Raw genomic sequence first — 19,722 nt, 5'->3', positions numbered from 1 at the left:
AGGATCTAATGTACAGCACAGCGACTATAGTTAATAATTCTGTATTGTATACTTGAAACCTGCTGAGAGTAGATCTTAAGGATTCTTACCAAAAAAAAAGGAAGGGGAGGAGGTAACCACGAAAGGTGATAAATATGTTAACTAACTTGATTATATATATATTATGAAATGACTAACACATACAACGTGATGGTTTGATATACGCATATATGTAAATACATTAATTTTTTTTGTTAATTATACCTCAGTACCCCTGGAAAACAATCAGTGACTGAGTAAACTGGGTATCTCTGCAGCACATACAAATACAACTCATGAGTACAACTTACTCAGCCACAAGAGCTCTCTGCTTGTAACGGTTTTGTGTCTGTAGAGCTTGCACCCTAATCATGTTCCTCTAAATGTGTCCTCTGAAGACAACCCCAGCATAGGTAGCTGTTTTTCAGTTAACTAAAATGATGAAACCAATCATGTTTGTGAATGACTGACTGAAGGAATGGATGTAGAAATGAAAGAGGTGAAGGCACAAATGAGTTAACATGCAAGTAAAACGAACTTGGCTAAAAAAATAAATTTAAAGAAGAGTTTCCCTTTACCATCATTTTGTTACCACACGTGGGCTGGCTGCTTGCCACTCATTAAATCAATAAGCAGAGGCAATGCTGACAGAAAGGAAAATTACTTTTAATCAGAATGCTGGCAATTTGGGGAGATGATGGACTTAAGTCCCCAAGGACCATCTCAGAAGATTCTGCTTAGCCATGGAAGTTTTAAAGGGAACAGGGGAAAGAATCATTGAGACAGGGGTCAGAGTTGGCGCCACCCCCTGGAATGCATGCAGGCATCGTGTGCAGGCTTCGTTGTGCAGGCTTCGTTGTCGGCATCCCCAGTGCATGCAGGACTGTCAATTCTCTGAATTTCTTTTAGATGCTATCTTGTTCACGAAGTTTGTTTGTAAAATAATCCAAGGGGAAGCTGATCTGGTCATATGTTAATTACTTATTCTTCACTACAACTTCTTTGATCTAGGAAAGAACCAACAGATTAGGCAAGGTATTGTGTGATCAACAGAAAGGGATGAGGGTGCCTGGTTTAAGGTTAGTCACAAGACAAAAGGAGCCTCCTGCAGAGAGCTGTTTCCTGCCCAAAGCTGCCTACATGGTGGTAGTTACAGTATCTATAAAATAACTCAGCTTAATCACCAACTGCTTGACCATGCTCTTTTGTGACTCACTCGGGGAGGCCTTGGAGACTTTAGCTTTTCTATAAACAAAAGGCAGGGGATGGTGGGAGGCAGGGGTGGAGGTGCACAAGGTCCTGCTTGGCTGCAATTTAAATGCTTTTATGAAGATAATTTTGGAAATAAGTTCTGCCAATATGATTATCATTTATTAAGGCAGAAATGCATGAAAGCAGGTGCTATCAAATATTTTATCACTTAGGATGTAGATTAATATGTGTTCACAAATGTATTAACAGAAAGGATGGTGAAGCTACAGATGCAGATAATCTATCTGTCTATTGTCTATCTACAGATACAGTTACAGGGAGAGGGAGCCCAGTTCAGGACTACGAAACACTGAGAAACATTGAGCGCCATTTGCTGCCTCACTTGTAAAATGAGAATGGAAATTCTGTCAAAGATGGTAGGGAATAGATATGATTGCAATGATTGCAAGACATTTGCAAAATACAAATAGATTTTGTGACATTATCATTGCAGTAGCAGGCAGTTTCAAACTTATGTTAGAGAACTTCATTCTGCTTTGAAGTTGTAGATAAGTAATTAAACAGCACGAGACTTCAACACTTTGTAATTGTGTGTAAAATTTGTTCCAGAAGTTCAGCAAGGCTGAGGCATAGGGCCGTGCCTTTGCCAGTTGTTTTCAAATGGGCGGTCAGGGTGTCTGGGCACTCAAATGAATGCTCAAAAGTAGTAAGACAGGAGAGTCGATTTGAATCACACATTCTCTTCAGAGACAAACTTCTTCAGTCTCTAAACAAGTTAAATCACTACTTCTTAAAATGAATTACCCTTTCTGCTGGCAATTGAAGGGACTTTTCAGCATTTAACCAGCACCCATAATGTGCATTTGGCAGTGAGCTTATATTTTATGGTTTATTCTTCAGAAAGCTTTCATTCAGCCTGTTTTGAGGTTCTAATGACTACCGTGACTATGTCTAATTAGTTTGTGGCAGACTTCAGTGGGCTATTCACCACGCTTGTTTTCTTTCCTTCTAGACACACAGCTGGACTACATTTCCCAGCTTCCCTTGCAGTTAAGGACAGTCAGGTGTCTGAGCACTGGCCTGTGAGGTATAGGTGGAAGCTCTGTGGATCTTTCAGGTTTGATACATTACAACCTTGCCTGTGATCCTCTGCTCTAAGGTGGCAAAATCTTGTCACCTTAGTCTCTGGAATATTCTGTGGAGCAGGTTACTATGCAGTAACCAGTTACCAGCTCCAGTCTCCAGCTGACAGGGCTTTATTTGAGAGAGTAATCAGCTTTGAGATTTCTAGGCAGCTAGCATTACCATAATTCACATAGAGGATAGAGAATGGAAGAGTAGAAGCAACAGAAATACGGTGCAAACAACAGAAGCAGAAATTTCGATGACCATTACGTTTGTAAAAATAGAAATGACAGGAGTGGGATTGACCCCTCCCACTGTAGTGATCTGAGCCAGTTCATTTTCAAAACATTACGCAGCAGCTGCCCACAAGCTGGTAAATAATTGAAGCGGGGCCTCAGTAAGAACCAACAAAAATGATAACCAAAATGAATGTAAAAAATTTCAGTTCAGAAAAAAATTCATGAAAAAGGACACTACCCTGTTTATAATTCAAAGACAAAAAGATCCTGGTGGGTGTGGCCATTTGGGAAAGAGGCACTGTCCTTAGCAATCATTACAGGAGCCCTCAGGAACTCTGGAGTGAAGAAACCTCCTTCAGCATCATTAAGATGGAATGTAGTGAGAAGAAATGAGAAATACAATCAACAGGACGGTGTGATAATCAAGTCCTGTTCCCCGAAGCTATCAGGCAAGAAAGAGGAAAAAAAAAGATCTTTTTTGCTGAGTAAAATTGAGCATCTCTTCAGCCCCTCTTATGATAACATCAAAGCTTCTCTTATTTTAATACAATTGAATTAGATAGCCCTGTGGAAACATAAATTGTACAGTTATAACTAGGGTAACCATGTTACTTTAGTCCAAACCAGGACACTTTCAAAGTGGAAGGGGGAAGGTCTGAAATACTTATTTTGTTGGTCAATAAATAAATATTTATTTATTTATTGACCACTGATTTGGTTTTATTATACTGATGGATCTAAAAATAGTTTTACTAGAAGTAAAATCTTTCAAAAGTAAAACTAATATATCTATATACATTACAGCAAAATGAAAACATTTTGACATTGATAATTTTGACAATTTTGACATTAAAAAAATAACAGAAGCAGAGCAATTCTTGTCTATATTTACACATTTTAAAAAGTTGAGGTATATTACTTTCAGGTGTATAACATGATTCAGTATTTGTAATTTATACATTTTTAGTAAGTTTATTAGCTGCATCTCTTTAAGACTCTGTCACTGATGTTTATCTAAAGAATGTATTTTAATAGGGTTTTGGTCAAAATGAATGGCCTTGTGGCACAGAGTTCTGGGTCTTCAGACCTCTGGCAGCTGCTTGTGTTAAATTATTATCTTCAGCAACTGGGTTTGGAAAATGGCAAATTTTCAAGGAGATGCTGATTCCTCTTTAGTAGGTGTGGTCTTCGGGTTTTCAGGTAGAAAATGATATTAAAAGGACCCTCATTGTAGATGGTAAGTGTTAACAAATACTTTGTGCAAATCAATACCTTTCTTGAGGGAAGGAAATTCAGGGTTTAATTTTCATTAAACACACTTTTTGTGAGCTCACTGCTACAAAATAAAAAAAAAAAGCTTTGCCAAACAATGAAATAAATAAATGATTGAAATCTACCCCATACCATAAAAAGCACTGTTAAAAGAGCATTTGGATGACTCTCCACATATTCTACAGAAGGATTATTGCCCAGCCTTGATTTCCTACACAGATTTTGCATAGTCTTAACCTAAATTGCCTTGCGTTCCCACCAGCACCCCTAACAAGTGACCTGCCTTGTTTGTGTCTTTCTCAGGCTGTAACAGACCAGTTACTACCAGGTAGCTCATCACGTGACTGGGTGTCAGCAGCATCAAATATTTGTCCTCCAACCACCCCGTTCTAGAAGGGGTTAACTGTCTGAGAGAGATTAAGAAGAAGGCCATATCTTTGCACTTCTCCCATCAAGAGGCTGAGCCTGGCCCAAGTTGCTGACACACAGACTCATGAGCAAACAAAATGGTGGTTGTGTTAAGCCCCTAAGTTTGGGGGTGGTTTGTTAGGCAGTTATTGATAACTGATTCCCTGTCCTTAGATGGTCTAGTTCTGAGAACACTTCATTTTATCAGGTAGTGCTCTGCATGTTATCCTTGAAAGGGTGGTGGTGAGAAATCTGTGTCCGGAAAAGATTGGAAAAGAAGCAATTGGTTATTAGTAACCATGTTTAATATTTAGTTACTTGTAGAAGGGTGAATTTAATTCGCTGCCTTTGGGTCTCCCATGCTACTGTGGCAGACCATCACAGAAGCTGAAATTACAAGATAGAAGTCTATTAAATTTATTTAGGTTATATAAATACATCTTTTAATAGTATTACTTCCGAAATAGTCAAACTCAAAGAAGCAGAGGGTAGAATGGTGGTTGCCAGGGATGAGAGGAGGGAGAAATGGGGTGATACTGGTCAAAGGGTACAAAATTTCAGTTATGAAAGGTGAATAAATTCTAGAGGTCTAACGTATAGAATGGTGAGAATTGTTAACAATGCTGCATTGTATACTTGAAATTTGCTAAAAGAATAGATCTTAAATCTCTTGGTATTAACAGATACACACTGCTATATATAAAATAGATGAACAACAAGCACCTACTGTAGAGCACAGGGAACTATATTCAATATCTTGTAATAACCTATAATGGAAAATGATCTGAAAAAGTGTGTATGTGTATATATATATAACAGAATCACTTTGCTGTACCCCTGAAACTAACACAACATTGTAAGTCAACTATATTTCAATAAAAATAGAAAAAAAATCTCAACACACTCACACAATGGTAACTAGGCAGAGATGATGGATATGTTAATCAACTTGAATAAGTACTGTTATTTTAGGTCTAACCCACCATCAACTGGAGATACATCCTGGGTGACATTGCCTGTGGTGGTGGTGGTGATGGATTTGAAACATACCATGGGAAGCTAGAAGCCTTGAATAAAATTGTAAGTAGTTTCAAAACATTAAAACATCAAATAGATTTTTTTTAAAAAAGAGAGTGAATGGTCCACAAGGAATATAGTCAATATTTTATAATAACTTTGTATATAGTATTATCTACATTGTATACCTGAAACTAATATAATATTAGAGTCAGCTGTCCTTCAAAAAAAAAAGAATGGTCACCTTAGGCATTTAAAGCATCATTAAGGGGAGAATTTCAGGCTCTTTGTGGGCAGGAGGCAATCAAATATAGGTTGTAGAGAGTAGGCTCTTGCATCAGCTGCGATGGATTTGAATTCTGATGAATTTACCACTTAGTAGTTGGGATTTGGGGCACATCATTTAACTCCATATGCCCCTCAACTGTATTATGGGAAAAATAACTACCTCTGTCACAGAGTCCATCTAAGAATTAAATGCATTAGATATATATATATATAATATATATATATTATATATAATATAAAATACATTGAAAACAGTGCCTGGTCAATAGCAAGTACTCAATGTGTGTTGTTTATCATGGTCCTCAGGCTTTTGAGATAATTGTTAGTGAATACAGTCTGTGACAACACTGGACTAGAAGAACCACAGGTCACACCCAGTATAACATTTCTTGCAGCTTACGTGTTTTATTTTCTTAGGGTGTATGATCCATTAAGCAGTGATGTTGGACACTAACACTGCTATTAATGTTGGGTTAGTAGATCATACACATGGACACATTTGGTGACAATAGCCATCCAAACAAAGAAGGTATAACCCCTAGTTAGGGGCACAGCCACTGTGGCTCAAATAGTTCTGTCGTATTTTTCACATAACAAAGAATCTGGAGTTGAACCGTCTAGGGTTGGTGTCTCCACAATGTGGTCGGCTGCTTCTCCAGCAGGGTGCCCACAGGCAGAGCAGAAGGGTACACGGTGGAGGATGTCCTCTCTAAGTCTGTGCTGGTGCGGGAGCTCCCTTAGAAGCCCCACACAGCTTCCTCCTACACTTCATTGGTCTTAACTGGGTCATCTGGTTCTCCCATCTGCAAGCGAGGCTGGGGAATGAAGTTTTCAGCTGGGCATATTGCCTCTTGCAGCAAAGCAGAATTTTGTTAGGAAGGAAAAAGGGGGAAAGAGCTATGGGCTTGTTCAAGGTAGAATTCTGTTTTCTGCCTTTAGGTCCCACTTGCTATTTATTGCACATGATCCTGTGGAACTGGCATTACAAAGTGGGTGTCTATTCAACCTGCCCCAGCTGACTTGCTCCACATCATGTTTTTTCATCTTCCATGCAGTGGTCATGAAGTCACACAGATACATTCATTAAGGGACTGGAAGAATTTATAAGCACCTGGGAGACCCATCTCAAAATGTTTCTTTGAAAGACCATTTAGCCAATTCAAGAGATTGCTTTGTGAACAACAATGTCTCTTTAGAGGAATATGGGGAAAGTCAAGCCATAATGCTTTGTTTTGGAGAATTTGTATCATCCTGTCCCTGGATACATTTTAACAACCACAGGCAGGAAATAAAAGCACGATTTTTCTTGTTCTCAGAGCATTGTAAGAACAATAATATCTCTGAGACCAGGTTTGGGTTGGTTTTCTCAGCAACTGTTAGCAAAAGCCTGTTGTGATAATATGTAAACCTCTGAAGTGAAAGATGAAACACAGCAGGGTGATTTCCTGTGTTGGAAATCCACCCCCCACCCCCACTTCCAAGTAAAAGCTAGTGACCGAATATCTCCCTACCCTTCATTTGGGTAGCACTTTGTCCCTCTATTCTTTTGTTTCATAGTTACTTTGTCTTCTGTTAGCTACTTTTGGATCTATTCCTTCTTCATTTCTCCCTCCTTGACACTGAAATATATTAAAGGTAGAGACTAAGACAGATCTTTCTCTCCCTCGTGGCTTCTACACCAGCACCGCCCAGTTGACACAGAATGAATCACTAAGTTTTCTGCATGCTAAATATTCTCATAGCTACATTTAAAAAAGTAAGATAATTTTAACAGTATAATTTATTTAGCCCAATATATTCAAAACATGATCATTTTAACATGTAATGACTGTAATACAATTGTTGAGATATTTTACTTTTTTTTTTTTTTTTTTGGTATTAAATGTTTGAAAGCTAGTGTGTACCTTATACTTACTTCACATCTTGTTTTGGAAGAGGCACATTTCAAGTGCCCAGTAGCCACGTGGGACTGATGGTTGCCATATTGGACAGCATAGGTCTGGACAATGAGAGTTCATCATAATCACCAGTACAAATGTTCTTAGGCCCCCAAAGAGGCTGTTAAATGCTAGGATTTTAGGAGATATTTTAGTTACAGATCAATGTGGTTCAAAAAAAATTTGCTCCCTTAATAGAGTGGCCAGCTTTATGCTTCATTAACTGGGTTTAAGAGATGGAGTAGGGAGAAATTTTGCTTATCTGGATTCATACAATAACTTGACCTCAGAGAACACTGAATTGGGTTCTCTCATATTACAGGTGGAGGAAACTAGGATTCAGACTGGTTAAGTGGGTTGTCCAAGGTCACATGTCTAGTCCGTGGCAGAGCAGTACTAGGACCCAGTGATTCATCCAACATTTATCTAACAAAGTTATCAAGAGCCTTCTCTCTGCAAGGTACTGTGCTAGGTACTTGGGATATAAAGTTATTAAGACACAGTTCTAGTTTATGGGGAATTTACAGATAAGAGCGGTAGGCAAGGAATAGGAATCATGCCATAGAGCCTTCTGGATATTTATAAACCTTGCACAGTGGAGCCCAAAAGAGGCAAAGTGGTGTAAGGGACGGGATGTGGGAAGGCTTATGTGTTGCCCATGTCAGTGCCTCCTAGGTCCTGAATTCAAAATGGTGGGCAGGGAGGAGCACCTACTACTTGATTAACACACCATTAAATGTGGAATTTCTTTCTTCTTGAATATAGTTAGGCATTTTCCTTCAATGTCTTTGGGGCATGTCTTAGCTTGTGTTTCCCCCAAAGCATACCCTAAGACAAGGACTTGGGTACAGATCACTTAATTGGGAGGCAACCCCAGGATGCATAAGTGAGGGCATAGGGGATGAGGCAAGGAAGAGAGAAAACCTGAGGAAGGGGAGTTCATGTGTGCATTGCAACTGGGGCTCAATCCTGCTAGGCCTGTTGGAAGACAATTGTAGAAGACCCCTCAGAGTTGTCCCAGCCTCTGAAGGGGAAGCTGGGGCATTTAGCCACTGAGTCTTGGGGTGTTGAGTCTGGGCTGCCTGGTGTACAGGCTAAATGTACTTCCTTGGTAGCAGAGGAACATGGGTGCTTGAGGCAGGGAACTGCCAGGGGGTCCAGGGCCATCCGCTGTAGCTGCATGTGGACTCCAAAGTGGGCAGAGGTCAAACCGGGCAGGACACCAACAGTGTCTGCCACAGATGTCTGACCCTTCATCATTTAGAACCAGTGTTATGTCTTAATGTCTTTTTTTTTTTTTAAATTTTTATTGATTCATAATCATTTTACAGTGTTGTGTCAAATTCCAGTGTTCAGTACAATTTTTCAGTCATACATGGACATATACACACTCATTGTCACATTTTTTTCTCTGTGATTTATCATAACATTTTGTGTATATTTCCCTGTGCTATACAGTGTAATCTTGTTTATCTGTTCTACAGTTTTGAAATCCCAGTCTATCCCTTCCCACCCTCTACCCCGCCCCCCCCATTAATGTCTTAAGTAGTAATATTTTCTTCTACTGTATCTTCAAGTTTACTGTTTACCCCCGTCATCCTGGTTCCCCTTTGCGATGCCTATTTGCAGAAGCTTGCATCTTTGCCCTCATAGCTTTAATCTTCTATCATTTTCATCCTTTTGTTCTTTTCCCTTGTTATCTTTGGAGTGCTGTTCCAGTTGGCCTTACATATGTTTGATTTGTTTGTTCTCTAATGTAGATTCCACCCTTTTGTTAGCTCTGGTGGACACTTCCGCCTTTGTAGTTACCTGGGAGTCTTGGCAATCGTTTCCAGCTCTTACTTTGCCTTTGCCTTCTCAGCGGTTTCTATTTTCATACTGGCCTTTTGTGCTTTCATTTCACCTTTCATTGCCTACTTCATAGAGTTTGTGTTTTCTTTATTTTTTGAGAGCCCAATTTTCTTTGGTCGCAGGTTTCGAGGTTTGCCACTCAAACTGTGGTCTCAGCACTGGCAGCATTAACCTCCCCAGGGTGCTTGTTAGAAATGTAGGTTTTCAGCCTCTGCTCCAGATTTACTGAATTAGAAGCTGCATTTTAACAGGACCCCCCATCCTGCCCCCAGGTGATTTGTTTGTATGACTAGGTGAGGAAGTGTTGAGAATCAGATCCGTGGTTCCCTGGAAGATGGTCCGGGGCTATGATTAGGAGCAGAGACTTAATTTTATTTGAATCTCAGCCTTGCCATCCACCAGTTAGGTGACTTTGTGAGATTTGGCTATCCTTTCCAGACTTCAGTTTCCTCCCCTCCAGAATGGGAATAATAACTTTTATTTTATGAAGAGGGTCTGAAAATTAAATTAGATAAGTATGTCAAGTGCCAAGCAGAGTACCTGAACCACCATTATTTGAAAAATAGCTGCTATATGATCAATTTTTAATGTTCCAAAACATTTTTATTGGTCATTCCATGTTCAGTTTTTTTTTTTCTTCCTAATTCATCCTTGAAAAAAAGAAACCTAGCTTGTGTTGGGGAGGAAGAAATTTTCCTCTCCCCTTCTAGGTTCTTCTGACTTGTATAAGAATTGACATGAGACAGATGAACAGGAGAAAATCAAAAGTGTAATAACATGTAATCATGGGAGAGACCCAGGAAAACTGAGTTACTCGCCAAAATGGCTGAAACCCTCACCTTAAATACCACCTTCAGCTACAGACAAAAGAGGACTTCAGGGGTAGTGGTTTGGGACTTCCAGGTGGGGGAAGGCAATTCACAGGAACATGGAAAAGCAAATGTTTGGTAACCAAATGTTTGCTGGGGCAGGCAGGGACACTGGGACAGAGAGTGGACTCTGATCTCTAAGAGTTTCCCCACCACACCCAACTCATATTCTTTGAAGTTACTTCTGATGATAGGTCTATTCCAGAAACAGACCCTTTATCTAAATCCCTTAGACAGCTAAGGGGGCAGTAGGAAGACTTCCCCAGTCTTCTGTTACTTAAAAATAATCAACCTAACTGAATCCTCATGCCAAAGAGACACATTTGTGGGGTGGCAACTTTTGCTCCCCTACGCCTCTGATGGTGATGCTACTCCCCCTGGTTATGTTTATGGACCAACAAGGGGTTGTCACAATTTCTGACTCAGATTTTAACCTGGGGGTGGGTGGGTTGATGGGTACAGCCCTTAGGCACATTTCTGGTATCTATAATCCTAAGTTCCTCGGGGGAATAGTTTTCTTGCAGAAAAGGTACAGCTCAGAACTGTTATCTCTCAGGTGGAAATGGGTCCTGGGGCCAATTACATCCCACTCCCACCTACTTCCTCTCTGACTCTGTCCCTTTTCAAAGGACTAGGAAGTGGTCAGTTTTCTAGTCAGACTCATCTACCCTACAGCCCTCAGGATTTCTCCCAGACAGCGGCAGGTCATTGATTACTCAGTTTCCAAGGCTTCTGTGAACTAAAATATCCTGTGCTCAGTGACATTCTGCAGGAATAATGAAAATGGAAACTCATTGCTGGCTTGCAACCATCACACCTGATGTATTTAACTTTGGGGTCGTGCTGGTCTTTGTAATTTGAGGTTTATACATCCCACACGTTAATACATTATTCATTGGGAAATCCTTAAACTGCCTTTACTAAGCCGAATTAAAATTTTCATACAACAGGTGATGAATGAGTATTTCAAGCCGTCACATATTGGGGCTACCTGTCATTCAGTGTAAGCAAGCAGTACCCTATGGGGCCTTTCCGGGACAGATCCACATCCTCTGCTTTAGCCCATCTCTGAAGTACCTGGATAATAGTATTTGATGCACAACTCCTGAGTTGTTTACAGATGCTAAAACCACCACCGTATGGAAGAAATTAACTACTTGATGATTATGAGCCCATCCACTGGGCACCTAAGGACTGATAATGTTAACCCTTGTAATACTGCCCTTTTACCTCAGCATCAGTCAATCAGAGAATTGTACAAGAGCCGCTCACATACCCTGGGATGCCCCACCCTCATCTGCCTTAAAAAATTCTTTGCTGAAACCTGTGGGGGAGTCCTGAGCTTATTGCTTGGTGCCCTCCAGTAAACGCAGCTCTTTCCTTCCCCGCAACTCAGTGTCCCTAGCCTGGCTTTACTGTGCGTGGGAGAACAGACCCAAGTTTGGTTCTTTGACATCAACAGTCAGGTTTGGAAGCAGCTCCATCTTTGCACAGCAGTGCTTATATCATTATTGGATGTTTTATTACATTATGTATTTATTATTTTATAAAAATGTCTGTGAGAGAAGTCTAGATCTCAAACTCAGTATAGATCCTTAGCATACTGAAAGCTGATAATCTGTAACTTTATTTGGATGCTCATCAGACTTAGACATGGAGACTATGTTAATTGTGGGGAAAATGAGTAAAATAATAAACATCTCCAAAATGCTGAAAATATATTGTTGAAGAATGTGTCAAAATGATCAATGTATTTTGAGTTTTCCTAATTTTTTTATATCTGTGGGAATTACATCCTCTTGTAGAGGAGGAAAAATAATAATTTTCCCTTCACTCTTCTAGGTTCTTGGCTGAGACACCCCCCCCCCCGGTAATAAAAGACAGATTAATTGGAAAAAAACAAACAAGTTTAATATCATGTATGCCTCGTGTGTCCCTGAGAGAGACCCAGGAAAACTGAGCAACTCTCCAAAATGGCCCAAGCCACTATCTTCAATACCATCTCCAGGGTAAGTGGAGAACCAGGTTTTCAAGGCAAAGCACAATAAACAAAGGTAAGGGTATTATGCAGATTAAAGTCCAAGCCTTCTCCATTGATAAGAGTTTCTAAAAATCTAGTCAGTACTAAGAGAGAGATACCCTTACATATGGAGATTTCCCTTATAACTGTTAATTGTTCTTATAAAAGAGCAACTTACGCTTGGTTTTCAAAGTTTCTCCCAAGTCTGCTGTGTTTTATTTTATTTTTTTAAATAACCTGCTTAAAATAATCCTTATTCCCTAAGAGGCATCTTTTTGGTGGCAAATTTTGTTCCATTTTACTCTTTTGTAATCTTACTGTTTGACTTTCTCACATTGGAATTTGTATACATTGTTAGGAAGATATTTTGTATTAAACTATGGGGCTATTAGGCTGTTATAGTTATGATGGAAGCATAATTATGATTGATTTCCTATTTTTCTCTATGTTTAAAAACTCAAAGGATAGCAATTCCTATTAATTAATAATCCTGTTATTCTTTTCCTCATAAATACGTGTTAAAAACAAACAATAAGCCCCAAACTGGAGACACTTGTGCTAAGCCCCATCAAGTCATACCTAAGCTAACTGCAGTTTCACCCTCTCCCAGTAGTGGCATTTTAAACCAGTCAGTCTGGAATTTCTTGGTCAGCCCTAGTGAGAAATGAATAAAGCCAATTAGATCTTCAAATTTACTCAGCTAAAAATTTTTTTTAAATATATATCAGGTGGATTGAATAATTTTTCTAGGCTATTGTCGGCACTAGAAAAATGACTGAGGTCTATAGGTATCATTCCCAGGGTATTATTAACCTCATAGCATTCAGGGAGCTACTAAAATAGTTCTTTGGTTACCTACAGGCTAATTGATTGTTGAATAGCTTTTACAACACCACAGCTTGTATTTTTCTGTTCCACTTGGTAAAAGTTATTTTCAGGTCTCAATTCCTGGCTGGAGAGTGTTTATTTTAGGGGAAAAGTGTTATTTTATTAGCCTTGATCCTAAATCTAAGTCTCTTACTAAGAACCTATGAAAGTTCCTGGTTTCCAAGAATATTTTTATGTTTAAATGTGATCTAAAGAATCCTGTTCATACAGTTTGGGATTACATGTGTAATGAGACAGATGGGGTTTTTGCCATAAACCTGCTGTGTGATGTTAGGAGGTCTACTGAATCTATGGGAGTCCTCATATGTAAAGAGGAACCTAATAGGGTTAATTAGGCATTAATCTGACAGGGCAATGATTGAACTAAACCAGTTGCACCTGGTCTATGATACTTTTTAGCAGGTCTTAGTATTCATAAAGTATTGACACATTTATTCATAAACTTCAGTATCATTAATAACTTTATTCTCAGAAAGCACATTTGATGTATTTAATGACTGAATTCAGTGATAGGATGTTGATGATAGACTGGTGGGTATAAGTGGGTTCTGTGAAAAGCCTACTTCTATGTCAGGCTCTGAAGGACGCACAATACTTTAAATGTTTTTCTGCACTATATTTTCTTCAAAATAGGTGAATCATTTTTGACATTTTAGCCTTTGGCTATTCTATGAATGCTCTACAAGCGATTAAATAGAAGCTTAGAAATACATACTATAGTAATTTTAGTTCCTATATTTATACTTTTGCTACATTTATACTTACCTGGGAATGCTGGAATGACCCTTTGAAAATCTTTCTGGATCGTTTGTTTGTTGGGAGGAAATTCTCCATTGGGGTCTTGCATTTCTGCACACCTGAGCAAAGGCATCAGCAGATCTGCATTCCATACAGTCTTGCAAAGGATGCTTGTATAATAAAAAGACTTAACAAAGTAGAGATAGTATCTTCCTCCAAAGCAGAGGGCAGACCTGCTTGCTTACAGGATAGAAATGAAATTCGTCTCTCTCCAGGGCAGATTTAGTAGCAGCCCCCTCATCAAAGGTTGGCATTTCCAAGTCTCAGAGTTGCTCACTGTACGTTCAGGCATCACCTGGCCCTCACAGCATCACCCTGTGGGTGGAACTGGGGCTTGGGGAACCAGCACAACTGATCTTAATCTGACTCCTGCTATTGCTGTCCTTTGTCTTTGGTCTCTGATCCGAGAGTCCAATTACTTCATATGTATAGAACATAGAGGATGGGGCTGGTGTCTGAGAAATTTTATCTAGTTACTCCTAACGTTTGCATCCCCTCCTCTAATCCCCCAGCAGGTGGGGGTAGGGGGCAGAGGGGACCAAAAGCTAATGGTAGGGCTTACTTCTGAGAGTTGCGTGACAATTAGAATGCTTGTAAAGCATTAAGGGCAGTGTCTGGCACAGAATAAACGTTCAATAAAGCACAGCTATTTTTCTATTAAAGAGCTTTGGATACATTTCCCCATGGTTCATCTGAGAATGGCTTTGGTTTTCTCTTAATTGGTGAATGCTTGTTTCCATTGATTTGAGTAGTCATTTGAAAATCAGCCATAACTGACCCTTCGGGAAATAGCTCTAAATCTTTTATGTATAAAGCTGACATGGTACCCACCAGTGTAGTGCATAGTATAAGGCAGAAACTCAATAAATATTAGAGGTGATGGTGATGGTGATGGCAGTAAGTGTTATTTTCCTCTCTATCCAAACTCATGTACCTCAAATCTTAACTCCATTGCTTAGCCCAGCTCTTCTCCACTTGCTGGCTATACATACAATTTAAAGTTACAAAGCAGATAACATTAAAGGAGCTTAAATTCAAAATGTGGAAGATCCTATGCATTTGAGGGGGCAGGTGGATGTCAGTTTTTCTTGTGTTTATTGCTTTATCTGATGATGTCAGATAAGCAAAATGGTGATGTTGGAAACTAAATGATCTTAGTTTAAGTTTCAGCATTACTATTTAATTAGTTATGAAACCTTACAAATTTCCTTAATCTTTTTTCTCATCCGCAAAATGTAGAAAATAATAGTATTGACCTCAAGGAATTATTGTGAAGATTAAATGAATTAATACTTCTAAAACACTGAGAACAGTGCTGCTTTCATGGTGTGCACTCAAGGAATGTTGTCTTATGAATACACTATTGCCTGTCATATAGGAAGGCAGGAGAGAGGCTCTTTTGTTGGTGATGTTGATGTTAACAAATTACATCTCAACAATTTATGGAACTCAGAGCAAAGGGAGATACATTAGCGGGAAAACTCTTATTACTTCGTTTGAAATCAATCACTTTGTATGGTATTGTGTCGATTAAAATTGAATTTGACTGTAAGAAATAGAAAGTCCAACTTTTATGACTGAAATAGAAAGTTCTACATCTCTGGAGGCCAGAAGCTCCTGGCATTGGTTTGGCAGGTCAACTATGTCAAGGCCTGGTATGTCTTAATTTCCCTAGGCCCTTCGCTCATGGCTACAAGATGGCTGCTACAGCTCCAGGCACTGGGCTATATTATAGCCAAGGCAGAAAGAAGGAGGGAAGAGTGGTGCCAGCCTTTTGTGCCTATTTTATCAAGAAATCAAAATCTTTCTTGGAAACCCTTTAAACAAATGACTTTTTCTGTCTCATTGGCCAGCATTATGTGACATGGCCACCACTGGTGGCAAGGGAACCCAGGAAAGCCAGTTAGTAGTGTTCCCAGTGTGTAAGTGTGAAAACAACAAGTGATAAGAGAAGGCTTGTTGGGTCATCCAATTAATGGTATTGGTTTCAGGTAGTATTTGGAATTTTTCTAAAGGAGAGCATTTGATCTAGCAAACTGCAGATTCTATTGAAAGAACAGTCTGACTGATTCCGTGATTATCCATGAAAATCAAAATGTTAGTTCTGTAAGGAGCATTTAGTCCAACTCTAGCGTTTTAATAATGTCTGGCATATTAAGCAGTAAATATTTGGCTGAGTAAAAATAATCAGAAAAACAGAAACAAAAAATGGCCCTTCCTACTGGGTAATTGTATTAGTTATCTATTGCTATGTAATAAGTTACCCCAAAACTTAGAGGCTTAAGAGAATAAATATTGACAGTTGACCTTTTGAATAAGACAGGTTTCAACTGCACAGGTCCACTTATACATAGATTTTTTTCAGTATAGTTGACATTTCTTATCCGGGGGTTCCATATCCACGGATTCAACCAACTGCAGATGGTGTATTGTGCTGGTTAAATCTGCAGATGCAGAAGCCATGGATGTGGAGGACTGACTATGGGATTTGAGCATCTACAGATTTTGGTACCTGTGGTGGTCCTGAAACCAATCCCCCATGGATACCAAAGGACAATAGTATCATGTCATAGTTTCTGTGGGTCAGGAATTTAGGGACTACTTAAGTGATGGCTCTGGCTCAGGATCTCTGCTTAGATTGCAATGAAAACATCAGCCAAGTCTTCAGTCATCAGAAGGCTTGACTGGGGCTGGAAGATCTCCTTCCGAGTTCATGGAAGTAACTGATGGTCATAAACCTCTGTTCCTCACCATGTGGGATGTACGGGAGGAAAACATTTCCCTTCTTGCATCCTAGGTTCTTTGGCTGGTATAATAATTAAATTGACTGAAGACACATTAATAGGGAAAAAACAAATGTAACTTTGTACATATGGGAGCCTCATACAGATAAGAGAGGGTCAAACACAGTCAGGCAACTGAAGCTTATATGTTATCCTGAGTGAAGGAGGAGGGGATGGGGTCTGGGGCTGAAAAGGGGAGGAAGACAGTTCACAGGAAGATGAGACGAGCAAGTGTTTGCTTCATTGTTTGTCAGGCCATGCAGAGACAGTGGGACACACAGAGGACTTTAAAGAAACAGGCTCTGCAGCCCTCCCCACGGCTTACCCCCCCCAACCCACACTCCTTGTAGCTCTGTCTGGTGGTAGCTCTCTTCCCGGACCAGGACCTCTATCTAAATTCTTCTGTGCAGTTAAGGGGGAGGTAAAAAGCTCTTGTTGAGTCTGTTGGACCTTGATTATCTTGATGTCAAAATAATACACATGCCAAAGTGGCACATTCTGGGGTGGCCCGCACAGAATCCTGTCAAGGCCCCTCCATAGGGTTGCTGGAGTGTTTTCATAACAGCAACTGGCTTCTCTACGAGTGAGGGATCCAAGAGAAAGCCAAGTGGAGAAGCCACAGTGTCTTTTATGACCTAGCCTCAGCAGTGAGATACATTACTTCTGCCATATTCTATCAGTTACACAGGCCAATCCTCATCAAATATGGGTGGGGACTCTAGAAGGGCGTGCATACCAGAAGGCAGAGATCACTGGACACCATCTTACAGGCTGGCGACCACACTCACAGAGGAGCTAGTTAGCAGTGAAATGAGAATGGAGAGTCCCCCTTCTCTGATGCTCAACCTGTGGCCCATGTGACACTCTTACCTTCATCTTTATATTATTTTAAAAGCTAGAATTAGCAATTAATAAAGAGATACTTGTTTAAAACAATCATTTAAATTAATCTCTAGCTTCCTCTGTGTTTTGTATACACCCACACAGATGCATTGACACAAACACTCACGCAGATGCGGTTCAGTTTCTGTCAGTATTCTTTAGACAGGAGAAAAACCACAGAGTTCTTGCCTAATGTAGCTAAAACCCAGAATTGGAAAATTAAAGAGAGCTGTGTCATCAACAGGGTATAGATCTCCCATAAGAATTACACAGTTGGTTTCTTCTTCCCTAAGTGAAATGAAAAAGAATCAAGAAAGAAGAAATCATCTGTAAAATAGAAGGGAATGAGGCAAAAAGATAATTAAAACATTTTTAAATAAAAAGAGCAGCTTTTATTTTTTATTGTTGAACAAACTGAGTTCCCAAGTAATTCTTTGATGGGCCTGTGTTTGTACAGAAATACAGATTGGTAGAAAATTGCTTGCTCTACTTAATTCCTTTTGTGAAAGGAGCCCACATTGAATTTCAGCTTACTACAATGATATTATTTTCCAAGTGTATCTTAAAGTAAGTATAAATTTGTTTTCAGAATGACCAGTCCTTTAGAGCTTGTAGAAATAAGCAGTTTTCACTTTTTATCCATTCTAGTTTTGGAGCTAAAATTAATAGTAAGCATTTGCATTATTTTAATTGTGTCCTTTTGTTGCTATTCCGCTGAAGCCCATCAAAACCATTTTCTGGGTATAGAGCAATAATCTGACACCTTGGAAAAATGAAAGGGGAAGGAACAAAGAAAAGATTTTTTGGTCTGGCCTCTTCTTTATTATAGAAATGTGTATTTCACTTATCTTTAAAGTTGAAATGGATTCCTTTGTGGCTTATATATTTTATGTTTTTAAAACAAGTGTTCAAATCTAATTGAATACAGTTCTTCATTGGTTAAATCTGAGTGTATGAAATGGATCATACTCTAGGGCCATTTTTTTTAATTCATGGAAAACACCAGTTTTTGAGAAAGGAAGGAAACTAACATTTCTAGAGCAGCAAATATGGGGTAAAAGACTGTGCCAGGTCATGTTGATGTTTTGAATTTGAAATGTCTTGACATAGTGAGCCAGGTAGGGTCCCAATTTATAGCTGGGAGAACTGAGGCTCAGAGAGGTTAATTTTGTCATTCATTCAGAGTGTTCCTTGAGCTCTTGCTCTAAGTGATAGGTAGTCTGCTGGGTGGTGGAAATCTAGTGACAAATAGGACAAGGCCACAAAGCTGGTGAGTGGAGAAGGAAGGAGTAGGAGGTTTCAAAGTCCAGTATGCCTTGATTCCACCTCTGTGCACTAAGCACGAATAGCCATGACACAAGAAAGAATGTATCATTGATCATAAAGAGGTACATATTGGGGGTATGCTAACATTTCTTGAGTGCCGACTTTTTGCCAGGCCTTAAGCAAGATGTTTGCCGTGTTGTAGTGTATATAACACTCACAACCACCCTATGAATTGGGTATTAATATTTCATTAACCAATGAAAAATAGAGGCACGAAGGGGTTCAGATTATGGCTTACAGTTGCTCAGCTCCTCAGGGGTGGAAAATAATTTGAGCCAAAGAGGGATGTTTTATTTCTAACAGAAAGAGTGAGAGAAAGCTTTTATGGAGGAGGGAGACTGATGCTATTGCAAACAATGGCAAAGAGCTGGCACACATTTTACTTCTTTTCTGTGGCAGCGGCCAACTCTACTAATCAATCATTGCACCTTTTCCCATGATGCTTGGACCTGGTTTCAGAAACCTTTTCAACATATACACCAGGCAGCCACACCAACCAATGGGAGTTTGTACTTGAGAGAAAGTGGATTTTCCACTTATAGCAAGCATTCATAACTGTTTTGGATTGCCTAGCATCCACTTCACCTACATGGTATCATTTGGATTTCTTTTGGGGGAGTTACATATCTGTAGCCTTGGTGGGAGAGCAATTCCAGGTGCTAATAATTTTTTACAGAAGCCAAGAGGCCATGTGAGGATATAAGTATCTAACCTAAGCTTAGCCTATTGGAAGCTCTCTCCTGGGACTTTAACTCAGTGGCAGGAAGGATCAGACTTTGTCTGATCTGT

At 39.5% G+C, this 19,722-nt stretch overlaps 1 long non-coding RNA gene across 1 annotated transcript in view; it reads left to right on the top strand.

Annotated features, from left to right (window-relative positions):
• Positions 1-12,108: 12,108 nt before the first annotated feature.
• The window catches only part of LOC116277200 (uncharacterized), a 53,092-nt gene continuing 45,478 nt past the window's right edge, over positions 12,109-19,722 (top strand). The window contains exon 1 of the long non-coding RNA XR_012067520.1: positions 12,109-12,245. This is a non-coding gene — a long non-coding RNA (uncharacterized lncRNA). The remainder of the gene's footprint in view (positions 12,246-19,722) is intronic.

The sequence above is a fragment of the Vicugna pacos genome, chromosome X, assembly GCF_048564905.1.
Source record: "Vicugna pacos chromosome X, VicPac4, whole genome shotgun sequence".
In the NCBI taxonomy this organism is placed as follows: Eukaryota; Metazoa; Chordata; class Mammalia; order Artiodactyla; family Camelidae; genus Vicugna; species Vicugna pacos.
The sequence above is the reverse complement of the archived record's forward strand: the minus strand, read 5'-3'. Positions and strand labels throughout refer to the sequence as shown.